At 40.9% G+C, this 16,421-nt stretch overlaps 1 protein-coding gene across 3 annotated transcripts in view; it reads right to left on the bottom strand.

Annotated features, from left to right (window-relative positions):
* LOC125882280 (cadherin-7-like) overlaps positions 1-16,421 on the bottom strand; it is a 269,395-nt gene that overhangs the window by 182,870 nt on the left and 70,104 nt on the right. The window contains exon 2 of one of the 3 annotated variants that reach the window (XM_049566066.1): positions 1,053-1,196. The exons of the other annotated variants lie outside the window; for them this stretch is intronic. The gene's annotated coding sequence lies outside the window, so the exon portion shown is untranslated. The remainder of the gene's footprint in view (positions 1-1,052; positions 1,197-16,421) is intronic. 3 annotated transcript variants of the gene reach the window in all.

Genomic DNA, 16,421 nt, shown 5'->3' with positions numbered 1-16,421 from the left:
AGGGGCCTTGATGTTCAAGGGACAAGGCCATGGAGTTGACGTCCCCCTGACTCCGGCACCATGACCAAAATACAAAAGCCAAACTTATTTGCATATGCTGCATCAAAACAATCCTGCTTCTCCTCTTTGAGACGCAGGGTTTCGGACTAATCATCCAGCAAGTATTGAGCGATTACATTTTCATCTAATGCTATGTAAGAGGGTCGAAAGATCAAGTGAACTAATGGATGACCTAATCATGGGGGATTGGCTGTATCGATTCAGATGGTCATATCCTCATTGTCTGTCAGCCCACTGAAGCTGGAGGCGGATACAATCCCTCACTGGCTGAAACCACCATATTCAAGAAACCCTCATTCAGATTACACTAATTTAGCCCATACCTCTCCTGTTCCCCTGGGGGTTAAATAGATTACGGGGGAGGAATGGCAATCTTGCTGAGTTGCAGCTTAGAACTTGTCTTCCAGAGGGTTAGACTTCGAATAATTTAATGTAACAGGTTTTTATCATCCCTCTACTCCCTTTTTTAGGTATTTTATATTTTTCTCATATTTCCTCACAAGGAGATTCTGCAGCACACAGTACCTCTGCTTGCACCCTCCATATATAAATTGTCTTAATCCTCATTGATATACAGTGTGTTGAAAATGTTGTCATGCTTGCAGATGCAATTTTGCACGCAAGCAAAATTATGACTTGGTGGTTGGTGACACTGGCTGCCAACACTGCAGAGACAGTCATTCTTCAAGGACAATCTTCTGCATCTGTGCAAATAATCAATGTTACTGAAAGTTTATCATGAACTCGTGGCATCTTTCATATCCCGTCAGGCAATATCACTTCTGCAGAGCGCATCTAGAAGTAAAGTGACATTCATTCTTTCTCAAGAAGATCGAGACTGAGAGCCCTTAAAAAGAGAAAAAAAATCTAGGTAAATACTTGAGATAGATAACAGACAAGTACAGAGGTCACTCTCAGCAATTTCCCTCCAGACGCGTCACAGCAGGTTCTGAAAGAGAAACGTCTCACTGCAGACAGACATGTTCATTCACCTCAGTTTGTGTCGACTGAGACAGCATCCTGATCCGAATCCTAATGACACACCAACTTGCAACCATTCAGTGGTCTGTGTGTCAGAGCCATGGCAGCTCGGGCTGTGCTCTCAATTCACATCCAAATCTGCACCTACAAAATCTCTGCAAAAGGGAAATAAGGCTGTCAGAAGAGATCTTCTGTGTCAACACAGCTATTATAATATACTATAATATACACTGCATGTAGATACGGCTTTTAAAACTTACGGTTAAAAGGCAAAAATACATTTGATTCATGGCTGTCACTCACTTTCCACTGACCAAAAATAAAACATTTTTAAAGCTCTACTAATTGAAGGTTAGTATGCTAAATTATACAGAACTACACATGAGGTGAAGGAGGTGTGCACAGTGATAAACTCAGACAGTTATCATCTAGCTCTACATTAATATTACAATAACAATAATTACCTAACACTACAGAGTTTTTTTTTTAGCTTAATTTAGCTCATTGTTTGTTCATTTGATATGCTGCAATTCAAATTTCATCAAACTCATTTGCTGTTTTCACCAGAAAAGCTCTAATAAACCCACCATGCCGCAATATGCAGACAGACTCCCGCAGACTGTCTGAATTTTATTTTGACGTTGAGGAACTAGACGTTTATGTCCAACGGCAAATTAAGGTGATTAAGGTCTCCTAACATCGCAAAAAAAGTTTCTTTCTTTTGCAAGTTAGACAGAAGGTGGGAGTTTGTTTGCAAATCATGACCTACTGCTCCATCTCCTACGCGCCTGTTCTGAAACAGATGAGCCAAGTGTTCTTCTGTTCAAACCCAATGTGCCCCACTCAAACCAGGAAACTGACAATGTCAGCAAATAGCTAGCAAAGAAAGTCAAACAGCAGCTAAACTGACAAATGTTCCCATCAGGAGTTGGTGGAGACCAAAACAGAGTTACAAGGGGGGTGAAGCCCCTACAAGGAACTTTGATTTTGAGTTGATTTTGGCGACCCTGTGGACAAAAGCAGTAGTGTTTTGTCGGAATGAAGCCTACATTTCCCATGAGCTCTAACACGTATTGTCGTAAAGACGCTTACCTGGCTCGCGCATTTGTTTGTTTTGAGGATGAATGAAACAAAACAGGAAAACTTTGCCCCCGCTCCTATCAGGGATCCCAGCTCACCTCTGCCGCACCCCGGGGTAGACACAACGGTCGGCTGGTAAGGCTGAAGGCCTGTTCGGCTTCTTGGACTGAGTACGGAGCGGTGCCTCGCCTCTATATATTTCGGCACTCGCTGGACCCTGTCGGCGCCTGGCTGGTAACTGTCGTCGACCCGGGTGAGGTGTTCCAGCCCCGTGGCCCCTCTCCTCGTCCCCACTGGCGCGGGGTGAATCTGCGCAACCTGCGGCCTCTGTGTGTGGCTCCCCGGACAGCTAAAGCCGTGGATCCGCCGGCTCCTGCCAGGATTGGGCTGGTAAATGCTAGATCGCTAGCGAACAAAACGTTTATCCTGAAGGATTTCCTGACTTCCCGAGGATTGGATTTTCTCTGAGTGACTGAGACGTGGCTGACTGTTGGTGAGTCCAGTGCTTTCACAGAACTTTTACCCGATGATTGCTGCTATTTTAACTCCCCGCGGACGTCGGGTCGAGGAGGAGGAATAGCGACTATTTATAAGAGTCACTATAAATGTAAGCAGCTAGGTAAGATGACGTGTGCCGCCTGAGTGCCGTATATATCGTTTCGTCCTGGAAGCGACCTGGTGCGGACCCTGAGACAGTTTCCTAAAGGTATGGATATACACTATATAGAAATAGCTTATCTTCACACCGATGGTCTCATTTGCTGTTGTAGGTCACACACAGACATAAGCAGAAACGAGAGACTTTTGCATATCCAGTTAAAAGTTCCTTATAGCAGCTTTAAATTTGTACTGTTGGGTGGTCAGAAAACTTTAAAGAAATATTTTATCTCTGGGAAGATGGGCTTTCCATAGGCTGTCTAGGCAGTTGAAAGATGGAAATACTTCTGAAACTGGTGCTACAATATGGTGGCCGGCTGGTAACAGACAACCTCGAACCTACAGTTAAACAGTAAGCTAAAATATGTCTCTGAAAACATTTGAGGCAAGAAACAGACAAAACAATAACATAATTTTGGTTTATAAACAGGAAGTGGGTACCATACTGTTTCCTGTATGGCGCCCTCTTCCTGTCTATAAATGCTTGTAATACAGCTTAACAGTACACTAAAATATGTTTCTGAAGACTTCTTAGGTGAGAAACAGGCAACAGAACAGAATATTGATTCATATTTGATCAGCACTGCCTGGTTTGATAGTTTGATCTGAGTTTAAGAGAGAGAGACAGACAGATGGGGCGTCTCTCTCTCTCTGCTTCAAGACTCTTTCATGTCTGTGGTGGCAGGCATACAAAAATGTGGAAGTACAATCTGTAGTTCGAGCAACAGCCCTACAACCAGCAAAAAATTTGAGCTGAAAGATGATCAGGGAAAGTTTGACGATGTTAAGAAGGAGGGAAATTTTCATAGTTCATTTACACATACTGTCCAGACTGTTAAGACACAAAGCTGGTTGAAAATTGGCAAAATATCCCTTTATGGAATATGTAACTTTTTAAACTTCTTTTTTGATCTTAACTGCAATGTTGCAAATACCAGTATGCCATACTGGTACAACACAGCCATGTGTGTACAGGCAGTTTCAGCCAGACAGCCCTGAAGTTTTGGGAAAAAGATGATGGTTTGGGTTAAATTGAAAAGATTTCTTTCAGAAAGGACTTTCTGACAGAAAGCCCTGAAGGGTAACTTATCCCATGTGCTTTTTTATGTGAGTCAGTACAAAATAAACTTAACTGCACTTAAGCAGTTAGAGTTACTTAATTATGTGTTGTTTTTATCTTTTATGGCCAAAAGCAAAAAAGAAAGGGGTGGCAGCTTCTTCTGTAACTGACTGTGTTAAATGGGCATATAATATAGTCTCATATCAATTGCAGGCCCCTAAATTGCATCAAATCAAAATCAAATCAAATCAAATTGTATCGTGGCAGACTTTGTAATATCGGCAAATATGGTATGGTTGTCCAAAGAATCGCTGTGATACTGTAATGTGATGAAACTGGTGATACACACCCCTTGGGCCGAATAATCTTCTTTTTTTCTATATTCATGCATAAACCTATTCTAGCTTACTCACTGACTAGCAAGGCTTAGTGAGTTGGACGAAATATGCTGTGGTGAAAAGTAGGCAGAACTGGAGACAGTGTAGGAAGCTTTGTGTGCTTGAACTGCGGGTGCTAATGTGGTAAGCAGGCCAACCACAGCAGTCAGGAAAGAGATTTGCAATCGAAGGGGAATTGCCACAACCTTTTTCGCCATTGATATGACTGTGATCACAGCTTCTTAAGCAAAACAGAGCATGTCAGCTAACATGTTTGATAAGGCCAAGCTGTTTTAATTAAGCCTTAAAAGGGTTGTCCATGTGCTTTACAATCAAAGAATAGTTTCTCTGAAGAGTATTTAAGTGTAACTATGAGTATTAAAATGAAGAGCAGACAAGCGCATATTGCTGCAGGAGTAGTTTGAAAAGTTTCTATTCATGTTTTAATACCTCTTTAAAAAACTAGATTCCTTTTATTCATTGTGTCTGTTGAAAATCCAAGGTGACTACATCTGACTCCATCTGTGAGGACCAACAACTTTCAAATAGACCCTTTCATATCTACAGGGATACACAAAGGACAGACTTTGAGAGCAATATCACAAAAGAAGTCAATCTTGAGTTGGATCATCTTTCAAAAATGTTCCTCCGCATTGAGATACACAATCATTTTAAGGAAATGCTTGTGGTTGCATATAGAGATCGCATCTATATTCATTTCTAGTTTACACATATTTCTAGTTTATTTGCTGCACCTCCAGAGCCAGGGTTTTCAATTAGGATTTCCCTGAAAGGTGGCAAATGTTCCAAGCTTTTGACAGCAAGCCTTGACTGCATATCGCCCAGGTGCTTTTCTTTCCCATTTTGAAAAGAGAGAAAATAATGTCACCTTGTGTTACATACAATGAGAAAGAAAGGAAGAGACAAACAGAAAGCACAAACAAGACAGGAAAGAGGACAGGATGAGACAGAGACATAGATGAGGACCAGAAAGGGATAGTAAAGGCAAAAAAAGAGGCAAAGGCATTGGCTTTGTCATGACAGTCTCCTCTCCCATGGCGGGGAAGATGTGTGTTCACATGCTCCAGTAGTCAGGCTGAAAAACCCGGGCCTGTTGCATTCACTCCAGCAGAGCAATAGCACTCATGGTTGCCTGGCTGGCAAAGAGCTTGTTATCCTCCCATCCCTTCATCTGCTTTCTCCCCTTCTTTCCACATCCCTTTTTCCCACACCACAAGCATCTGCATTCTGTTTGCTTCAACGAACCCCCATGTTTCCTGGCCACTATGTAACAAGGAAACAAGCAGCGCCTTTTTATTCTTTTCACAAGACACAGGTGTACACAAACAGCGCGGCCAACAGCCCAGGTGGCGTTTGCGTCAGCCGATGCGTCCTGATCCTGAAAATCAAATGCGGTGCTGTCAAGCCGAATCTGGTGCTCCCGTGGTGCCTGAACCGTCCTGCCGGTGACAGAACTGAGTCCCCAATCTTGAGAAAAGGAAATGAACAGTGATAATCTAATGGACTCGATCAACCAACAAGTGTCAAATGGGAATACACAGGCATGCATGAGGAGCCGGGCTGACTGAATACACTGGGTAATGAATGCCAGTGCAAAACTCAGGTCTTCTTCTTCTTCTTCTTCTTCTTCTTATCCGGCATATTTCAAATGTTTCTCATTAACTCCAGGAGTTTCTATTCCACCCATTAAATGTTCTTTCTGTCTTTATGTGAATGGGATTGTATGAGCCAAGAACGCTTGCTGAGTCAGTGGGTGGAGGGTGAGCAGAACGAAATACATTACCAATCTTTTTTTTTCTTTTTTCTTTAACACAGAAAGTGAATATAAAGTAAGGCATTGTTTTAGGCACGAAGTAAAAATAGAATTTAGAGGGGGAGCAGATCGTGTTCAAAATGGGAAAACAAGGACAAATATTTGCTGTCAAGTATGAAATATCTCAATTTGTTAAGATGAGGCTGCTTCCTAATGTAGCCTCATAATGGAATAAACTTTCAGCAGGAGTAAACGCATTAGTATAAAATGGCCTGTGTTGCCTGAGAATCAAAGACGAAACTGCCAAGACTGGCCTTTGCAAACTGCTAAATTTCCCTTGTGGCCATTGGTTTTAGGTAACTGTTTACTAAACACCTCACCCAAACAGCTTGGAGCTGGACCACGTTATTGCTATTTGCACTATTGCATTTGTTGTCCAAGTGTCCTACCAAGACACAAAGCAAGCATATGGACTTGACGGGTGATATGACCTATAGATATTATTGTGATACTTTCAGGCTGTATTGCAATACACAATATATATCATGATACTTTGAAATCTCTTCTAAACTACTGTAGACTTTAGTACTTAACTATGTAAACTATTGTTACAATAAAAATAAATAAGCACTGTTTTAATAAAGTTAGATTAATTACTTTTACAATAAAGTTAAATCAAGTACTATTTACAGTAATTAAGTTAAATAAAGTATGGTTATAATGGTATAAATCTTTTATTTTGAAGCACCTCACTTGTCTCAGGCAGGACAAGTGTGACCTTTGTTGTGACCTGGAGGTTTCCAGTCAACAGTTAGATGTTAGCAGAAAATTTAACTGTTGCCTCTGCACCGTTAAACATGAGGACTTATTAAGCTCTCCAGTTTATATAACAATAATATGCAAGTCACATTGGGGCTCCATGGTCACAAAAGCCACTAAATAGTCATGGTTTGAAGTCTTACAGGGAGAAAAAACACATGCCTTGCTGGCTCATACACTATTGGCCAGGAAAGTGTGGTCTGGATGGGCGGGGGAGTGTGTATGACGTATCATGTTTGTGAGTTTTTTTTTCCTTTTTGTGTCTGTGAGAGGAAGAGAAGCATAGGAGAGAGTGAGACAACCGACATGTCAAAGTGAGTTTTATGACGGTAGCTTAAAAAAAAAAAATAACACAACTTATGCTCAATGTTCACGATATAATCATTTTAAACATTCCACATGGAACAAGCCGTGATACACTGAGTATAATTTATATATTGCCCACCCCTAATTAAACAACATTTATTAATTTGTACAAGCTTTGAGGATCCTCCCCCAATAAAATTTGAAAGTTTTTGTTTTAAAACCACACAATTTCACATTATCACATAGATAATGCCCAAAAAGCCTAAAGACAAAAGTTGTGCCTTCTGTGCAGACTTTGCATGTTCCGCCACATGAGATGGGGTTTTCTCTGGATTCTCCAGCTTCCTCACACAGTCCCAAGACATGCAGGTTAATTGGTGACTCCAAATTGGCTGTATGTGTGAATGGGAGCGTGAATGGTTGTCTGTCTCTATGTGTCAGTCCTGCGATACTCTGGCAACCTTCATTTTGTCTGGGGCTCCAGCCCCAAATGTTTTTCAAAAGCCCAGAGTCTTAGCTTTTCGGACTGTCAGTTACTTTTTGTAAATACGCCTACCAGCAAAAGTAAAAGTAAAACTCATCCTCAGACTCACTCTCGTTTTTTTCAGCCGTGTCTCCTGGATGCCTGCTGCTTACTGTCTGGCACCAGGTTGCTACCTTTTTATAAAGCCCCAAGCTCACCTGAACGCTGTGGAGGTACGCGCCCATAAACATCCTGATCACAGAAAACAAGGGGGGGGGGGAGAAAATACAGGCAGAGGGCAGAGTCTCTGTAAAAAAAAAAATACACAGGCACACACTTGATTGAGAGGAATTACTTCTGTATGAGCCTACACAATGTTTTTTTTTTTTTTTTGAAAACCCATTATAGGTTCTTTAACTTTGTGTAATTTCCCCTCACTCTCTCTGACTTGACCAGCAGATCAATGGAGCAAAAGCTCTATTACTTCACTACTGTTTATACCAAATTCTACCTTATGTTATGTAACTTATAAATGGTAACGTCAGACAATTTTTGCCCTTTTTCCAGGAGGCAGCAGTCAAAATAAATCACCCTCAACATTTGTTGTGTTATGGCTTCAGAATGATGAAGACAGTTGAAAACAAGTATAAAAGGATGATCTTTTCCTTCACAACTACGATGTTTTCTCAAATGATGTAAAGACTTTAAGGCCTTCTACTGTATTATCTCTAAATGTCTTGAGAATAATGCATACAGTTGCAGTCTAATCTAACATTTATCCTGATTATACAAATAATGCTAGGACTAACTATCTCTGCACTCCAATACAAGAAAAATGCTGTTGCTTTATTTAAATGTCATCTGCTGAGTCTCAGTGTTTTGTCATATTTATGTAGTCATCGTGCATATTAAAGACCCTTTCACAGACTTCCTGCTTTAAAACGAGTCACCTGGAAACACTTAAAAAGTCAGAAACCACTTTCAGCTTTGAAACATGTCATGGACCTAACATTAGCAATTAGCTTGCTAGCTAGTCACTTAAGCAAGCCAAACCAATGTTCATCAAGTTGAAATTAGAAACCTGCCTTTTTTACTTATGTCTTAAAACAGTGACCGAGTTGCCCAAAAATGACTTTAAATGTTCAATGTTAAATCCATTGGGCTATGCAAAAATGTATAACAACATACAGGACAACAACATGGTGCCTATTCAATCCAGTGGAGTAACTCACCTGGCGCAAAAGATATTTCTACTTTGCAGGTTTACTTCCACAGTATGCTGGCCATATGTACAGTAATGCTTCTCTTGGCAGGCCAAGTAGCTCACCTGGTCGAGACGGCGCCCCATGTACAAAGGCTATGTCCTTGCCGCAGTGGTTGTGGGTTCAATTCCAACCTCATTTTTCACTTTTGGGCTACTGTTTTTTTTTTGTTTTTTTTGCTGCAATACCACAAGTGGCCACTGGGAAAAATTGGAAGCAAGGCTGAGTGGCATTCCTGGGGGCCTGGTGCCATGCCAGAACAGGAAGCTTGACACAGCCTAGTAAGATAAATCTGAACACTGACAGGCTGTAAAATATCAAGAGCTATATTTGTTTGTTTGAAATGTACACATAGAGATGTGAGATTTCATGCACATAGTGACAAAGAAATAGGAAATAAAAAACAAAAGGAGGATTACAAACAGTGATTAAATCCACTGTCTAAAAATGGGCGCAATCAGTATATGAATTAAAGGTTAAGCAACACTGAGCTCTGTTGATTACCAATGTGAGCTGAAAAAAAAAAAAAGTCTTCACAAATTAACTGCTTTCTGCGTTGTTCACCATTCCCCACTTCAACTTAATTTTTCTCTGTTTCTAACTTCTAACACTTTGATTTCTCATGTGAGGACAAATCTCACGTCTGAAATGAGAAAAGTTCTCCACTGGAGCAGCAGCAACGCTCAGTCCAGAGTGGCACGAGTTGATTGAGCTGATGGTGTGAGTGTCTGAAGCCCTGAAAGCCTTTTCTGGAGAGGCCCCAGCGGGCTTTCCATGGTTCAGGAGTGTGTCGGGGCCGCGCTGGCTTCAGCTGACAAGGCTCCCCCCCACTCTCAGGTCACGGCAGCTGCCAGGATGAAGAGAATACTCTGACTGGACATACGGTGACAGGAGCTGATGTGGTCATTCACGTCCGTCACAGCTTTCATTTCCTACGCTATGCCATTGATTCCCCGGCCGGGTGACATTAGTGACACTCTCTTTTAATCTGTTGCAAAGAGCTTGACCTGTAGAGCACGTCTCCTGAGGATGAGAACAAACTCCAAATGGAAACTATCACTTTCTCCCAGGCTGTTTCAGGGAAAACCTCTCCACCGCGACACTTCTGGATCTGGGGGTTGTTTTGCTTTCACAAAGACAGAGAATCCCAAGAGGGGGGGGGGGGGGATATAAAAGCTGGGCTCCCCGCAAAAGAGCAAAAGTGAGCAAATTGCAAAAGGGAGTGGGCTGAGATCAGCGATTAGTTATTAACAGAAAAAAGAAAAACATTGGACAACAGGACTCTATAGGGAGGCGTTGGCATATCATTTTCTCATGGATATTTGAAACCTGAGTGCGACTTCAATTTGAGCTTTGAGATGAACGGTCGGCTTCCTCCGTGTGTTGTCAGAGTCGTTTGACATATTGTTTCAGGAGCGGGAAACGGGAGGGTGTGCCGGTGTAGACACAGGCCTGCATTTGGCGGGCGAAATTAAAGGTCATTTTGAGAAAGTGAAAATTAATGTGAGCTATCAATTTCAGCCTTTTGAAAAAAATGTGACATATTTCAGCCTGACACATTTTAATTAGGCCATCAATAGTATGGCAACAGTGGCTAATGGTGCAGAAGACACAACCAGGATAAGTTGCCTTCACTTTAACTGTTGTCGACACACTGAAATGGCATTTAAAGCGCAGTGTTGACAGAAACACAGACTTTTTGGGATTCTGCAAAAAAAAACAAAAAAAACTTGATTTATACTGTCAATATGTGCTGATTCTTCTGGCGCTGCTGGTACAATGTGCATATTAATACTCAGGGGTGCCTAGTTACAGCTTAAAGTGGGGGTGGAAGATTAGTGACAAGGTCATAGGTTTTGTTTAAACATTGTGAAGAGGGATGTGTGATACGTATAATTACCTGCTTCTCATGGCCAATGCTAATAAGATAACTGATAATTTTTGTATTTTAAAAAGAAGTTCATAACCTGCAGTTTATGGAAACCTGAGGGCAAGAACAGCTGAGATGTAGTGAGCAAAGGTAGATGATTCAATAGTCAATAGGTCTGACCTAACAAAATCTGACATCACTATTGTTAAAGAATAACTTAAGCATTTTTCAACTTGGACCCTTTTCCCCCATGTAAATTGATTAAAGAGCCCAATGCAAAAAACAGTTTTTGTAATTGGTCCAGTACTGAGGACGCCTGCAGCAGCCAGCAGCCACACAACAGACTGTAATGGAAGCACACGGGGCAAACAGACATCATCACTGTATGTCTATTAAAAGTCGTTATTTTTGCCACAGAGCGGCTCAGAATGTGTCTGAAATATCTCTTTACCTCTCACTTGATCCCATCTGTTTGGTATTGCCTCCTTAAGCAGAAGTCTCTTTCTGAAACATCACGAGATATTACGAGATGTATGTGAGATTTGGAGAGAGTTTAATAACCAGAGTAGTTTATGGAAAGTGTATTTTAGTGCTGTCTAAAAGATTTTCACTATAGACCCTTTTACTGTTAGTAAACAGTATGACGTTTTTGGGTGGGCGGGGCTTATCTGGAGTCATAACAATTCTTCACAGACATTAGCCAGCGCTAGCTAGCTAGCAAGTTCTGTTGACTCGTTTTAGACAATGGAGAAAGAGTATACGATTGGTACATTCAGAGACACTCATTCTAAGTGCTGAGGAACACTCGGGCACAAACTGAAATAAATAAAATTGATTGATTGATTGATTGATTGAAACTGGACCGTGCGTAAATTCGGAGCACTGTCAGAATGTACCGTTGGATTATCCAGAGCACCGCACTGTCGGAGTGGCAGAGCGCACTCTGGGCACTCATCAACAGGGCTCACATTTTAGTGTAGCAAGTCAGACTGAATTAACCAACACACCTTGTCAGGTCACTCACTCTCTGGGACCACGAGTGTTACTTGAAAAAGTAAACACTGACTAACGGGATCTGACTGGCCGGTGCTAAAAAGTTAGCGCTACGGAGAAATCCAATATTCCTCACAATACTTCCCCAATTTCTGATTAGGTGGACATGATAATAGCACTGTTTATCTCTACAACAGGAAATGCTTTTTCCCTAACCTGATATGAAGTGTGCGTATCTTTAATGATCGCCTCCGTTGAGTCCTTTCGTCTCCTTGCATTGCAGTCTTTGTTTTTTGTTAACAGCCAGTGGCAGCTGGTATGCCATAAAATTTAATTTTTTGCCATATTTCCTTCTAATCCTCCTTATCATTTATTAATTGATTCTTTTTGCCGTTATCCTGCCGTGCTTTCATGTGTAACCTGGTGATTTCTCAGAAAGAGTGCTTAAGGAGGCAATAACAATCAGACCGGATCAAGTTAAAGGTAAAGAGACACTTCAGACACTTACGATAACAATCTGAGCTGCTCTGTGTCAAAGATAACCACTTTTAATGGACATACAGTGATGATGGTTAATTGCCCCGTGAGCCTCCATTGCAGTTTGTTCCTTGGCTGCAGGCCGCTGCTGGCTCGCTCAGTACGGGGACAATTTCAAAAACTGTTGTTCACATCAGTCTCTTTGATCAATTTACACAGGGAAATAGGGTCCAGAGGAGTATTCCAGAAAGTGGGTTATGTCAAAACTCAGAGTAAGTTAACCCTGAGATGAGGGAAACTCTGAGTTATCCGTTCCAGAAAGAGAGGTAACTGAAACTCTGAGTCAGTCACCATGGTAACAGACTCTGTGAACCTAACCTGCTCGCTGACAGGTTTTCTTCAATAAACCCTGAGTTTTCTCTGTCTCCTCCCTCTTACACGCTGTTTCATTTCCTCATTCATTCAGTCCGTGTCGAAGCTTGTATCGAAGCGCATTAATTAGCGGAGATTTACCGTCTGTCACAGTCTAAATCCTGCTGGATATTAGTTTGTTACTAAGGACTGTCTTAAGTTACTGAATTTATGCACATCAATAATTTATTTGGACATCGGTTTTTGTCTTAACATTCAAATATTACACAGCGAGAATTCACCCTCAGCTCAGAATCAAACCTCTGTCCTTTTTTATATTTATTATTTTTTATAACACTGTGCACAAGGATCAGACTGTCAGTCTGTTAGAGCAGCTCCGAAATGTTTATTGCACATAATGTGTAGGTCTAATTATTTAAATTTTAAAAATCGGTATAGACACGTAGTATCAATGACTAATGATCTCTATCACTGATGTCATTGGTCGTACTGATGGAACATAATTCCTACAGCCTAATATTGGGGATTACATGTTAATATTTCTGAGTGAGCAATGGAGCAGCATTTCAGTGTCTTTAAATTTACTACATTTGTAGCTGAAATAAAGTCACTGAATGCTGTTGAGTCAAGATACAAACAGATGTCCAACATTTTAAAATCTACTGTATTTTAAAGTGTCTTTTCAAGTGCAAATCACCAAACATATTATTACTGGGTCAGACTGTGAGTTTACAGTCATGTCTTTATGTCTTTGATCTATAGCCTAGACTATATGTTTTCAATCTTCCGATTTCTCAGTTGCTGCCTCCTGTGTTTTTCCCCATCAGATTAAATCTGAACAAATATATTATTATATATTAATAATATAATGCAATGTATCTACAGCCTGATACACAGTCAGATTCCACCACTTTATCTTCATTAAGGAAATGTAAGTCTGATAAATGATGAATAAATGGACAACACTGAATAAAACTTTTTTATTAACTTTGTGGTTAACTTATTGACACTTTCCTCGCTCTGACTCAGGCTCTTCTTTTAAAGATAAACGTGCACCGTCTGCTACACATGCATTAATATCTCTGCATCCACTGGATTAAAATGGAGGCGCTGTCTTTTATTTACCTGTTGCCATGGTGAATCGTGGCGTCAGAGCTCCATTGATGATGGCTATTTTATTGTCGGTTTAACTCAGAGTGAACATACTCAGAGTTGACTGAACTAACTCAAATCAGCTGTTCTGGAACCGGATACTCAGAGTTTCCCATCTCAGAGTAAGTCAACTCAGAGTTCAGGGATAGACTCAGGGTTTGTTGAACCTCCTACCTGGAATACCCCTCAGGTTGAAAAATGCCAGTCATCCTTTAACACAATAAAAACAAACAGTTCTGACTCTTCAACTGTTCACGTTTGTTTTTTTTGTTTTGTTTTGTTTGGTTTTTTTGGCAAGTTTCTCAAAAAAACTTAAACATACTTGGGCTTGAACAGAGTGTTTTGCCTAAGATTTCAAATGAAATGCATTGACATAATCTGTCAAATCAGACATGTCAGTGTATTATACACAAGTAACTGAAGTAAGTGCTTCCCTCAGTACAAAAATAAAGGCTTTGTGTTTCCCACACACTAATTTATTTGTGACAGCCTGCCACAGTGTCAACCCTGACCTGTCAAGTTTTGATTTTCCAAAGTTTTTTCATTTAAAATGGATAAAATCTAATTTTACTGTAGAGCTACACACAGCATACTGATTCTGTCCTTGATCTGCTCTCTTTCTCTCTCTGATTATCATGAGACAGTAGTGCCCCCGCAGTGTGCCTGCACACAACCACAGTGACAGGGCTAACTGTTACTAACGTTACCCTACGGATATTCAGTCACTGTGTGGTTTGTTGGCACCGTTTATCTGCTCGGTCTTGGATGTTAGCCTCTGCTGCTGTGTTAGCTCGAGCTAACCAGGAAGACATTGAGCTGACTTTTAGTGGCAAAGGCTGTGGCTCCTGGAATGGTTCTTCAGCAATGACAGACAGGGATCAGATTCCCAGCACAATTGTGTTGTCTTCCTCTAAAAATAATAAATGTACACAGTGGTGACAACATGTTTGGCTTTCTTGTTAGCATGCTGCACATGCTCTTTCTCTTCTCTGCATTTATTGGCAGTGTAGATGCTGTGCCAGTTAAGTGAATGAAAGCTTTGAACTTCAAACATTGAATTTTCATGTGCCAATTAATGTTAGTAATGTCTTTATGTAAAGGAAAACAAAAATCCAGGTAACAATTCAAAATATGAATGTAGAATGGGATATAATGTTGTGTAGGCTCTCGGGCAGTCTGTGATTCTTTCAAATATTTATTCTCCTGTGGATCAACTCTTCATATTTAAGGGCACAGTGAAATGAAAAATAGATTTCCCCAGTTTTAATCCTGTGTCCCTGTGTTAACTGATCATTTACTGCAAAATACATGTTAAAAAAAACAGTATCAAAGTAGTTTTACATTGAAATCTCTGTCTTTTCCCTTTCTCCGTCTGACTCACACTGCACCCAGGGGCATTTACAAAAGTTCACCCAATGTAATGAGGCGACTAGCTAGCCACCCTGTGTCATATAAAAGCCACACTACACTGTTTGTGGGTTGTAGTGTCTAACAGAGCAACAAAGACAGAGATAGGACAATTTGTGTGTTTGGATATCAGTGGACAAAACCTTTGTTTTCATTGCCAAAACAATGTGGATGTCTAACTCATTCATCACTCCCTCGTCTTCCTCCTGAGCTTACAACGAGGGAGGTGTGTGTAGAGCCAACAGTCCACTCTGCTATAGCTCCGGGCAAAACTCTAAGCATGCCCCCTTTTTAGCTGTCCAATCAGATGCGGAGGACTTAATTGAAATTTCCCTTAATTACTCAAATATTGGTGTTACTGGGAAATATGCCACAGCACAGAAGCTACAGACGCTCTGTTATCACCCCTGGTTCTAATATTTTGATTAAAAAATGTCGTAATATTTTGATATTAAGGTCACAACATTTCAACAGAAAATCCACCTGCTGCGCACTACATTGTTCAGACCGTCTCACAAGCTCAGAGCCCCGTTAGGGCCTCTATCAGGATGAGACAATGTTCAGGGAGGGGGCTGCTCTTCATCACAGGTGGAAAACTGAAACTAACAGAACACACATCCGACCAGGCATAAATCTCACCACGGTGTGGCTTATTGTGCACACAAGAGTTAACTCCACCACCTTTTATGAAGTGCACCTCACAGCTGCTTTAGTTGGAAGCACCCTAGTGAGACAGTCCCCAACAGAGCACAGTGTCTATGAGGAAGGGGGACGACCAAACATGACACAAAGCTACTGGTCATAGGAAAGTCCACACACTGCAGTTCAAACTTTTCTCAGTACAACATGACTGGAGGCTAGGAATGACATGAGGACATTTTTCATCGATAAATAAACTCATAGTAGCACTTACGAGAAAAAATGTTTGTCGATGATGCTCAATATCTGCAGAGCGCTGTAAGACTTTACTGTTACTGCAATCCAAACATTTCCCACTGCTGCAGCTTTACATTAAACGCATTTAACTAGTGAAACACAAGTTGACTTTGTCATGAAGTATAGTCACAAGAAATGTAATGTGTTTGTCAGTCAGATTAGCACTACTGCTATATTTCATCATAAATGTGTCCACAAAACAAGACAACAGCCATTTTCTGCATTTTTTGACAGCAGATAAGTCTGAAATATTGCAGGGAGCATTGGAACAAGTTGGAGCAGCCACAGGGAGCTGTTAGATGAAGAGCTTTGCAGGCTGCACACCTCCAACCTCTTAGCGACGTAACAAATTCCTTTTCTCTCATTAATGTTATC

This window comes from Epinephelus fuscoguttatus, linkage group LG21, assembly GCF_011397635.1.
Source record: "Epinephelus fuscoguttatus linkage group LG21, E.fuscoguttatus.final_Chr_v1".
Lineage (NCBI taxonomy): Eukaryota > Metazoa > Chordata > Actinopteri > Perciformes > Serranidae > Epinephelus > Epinephelus fuscoguttatus.
This window is presented reverse-complemented; position numbering and strand designations above follow the sequence as displayed.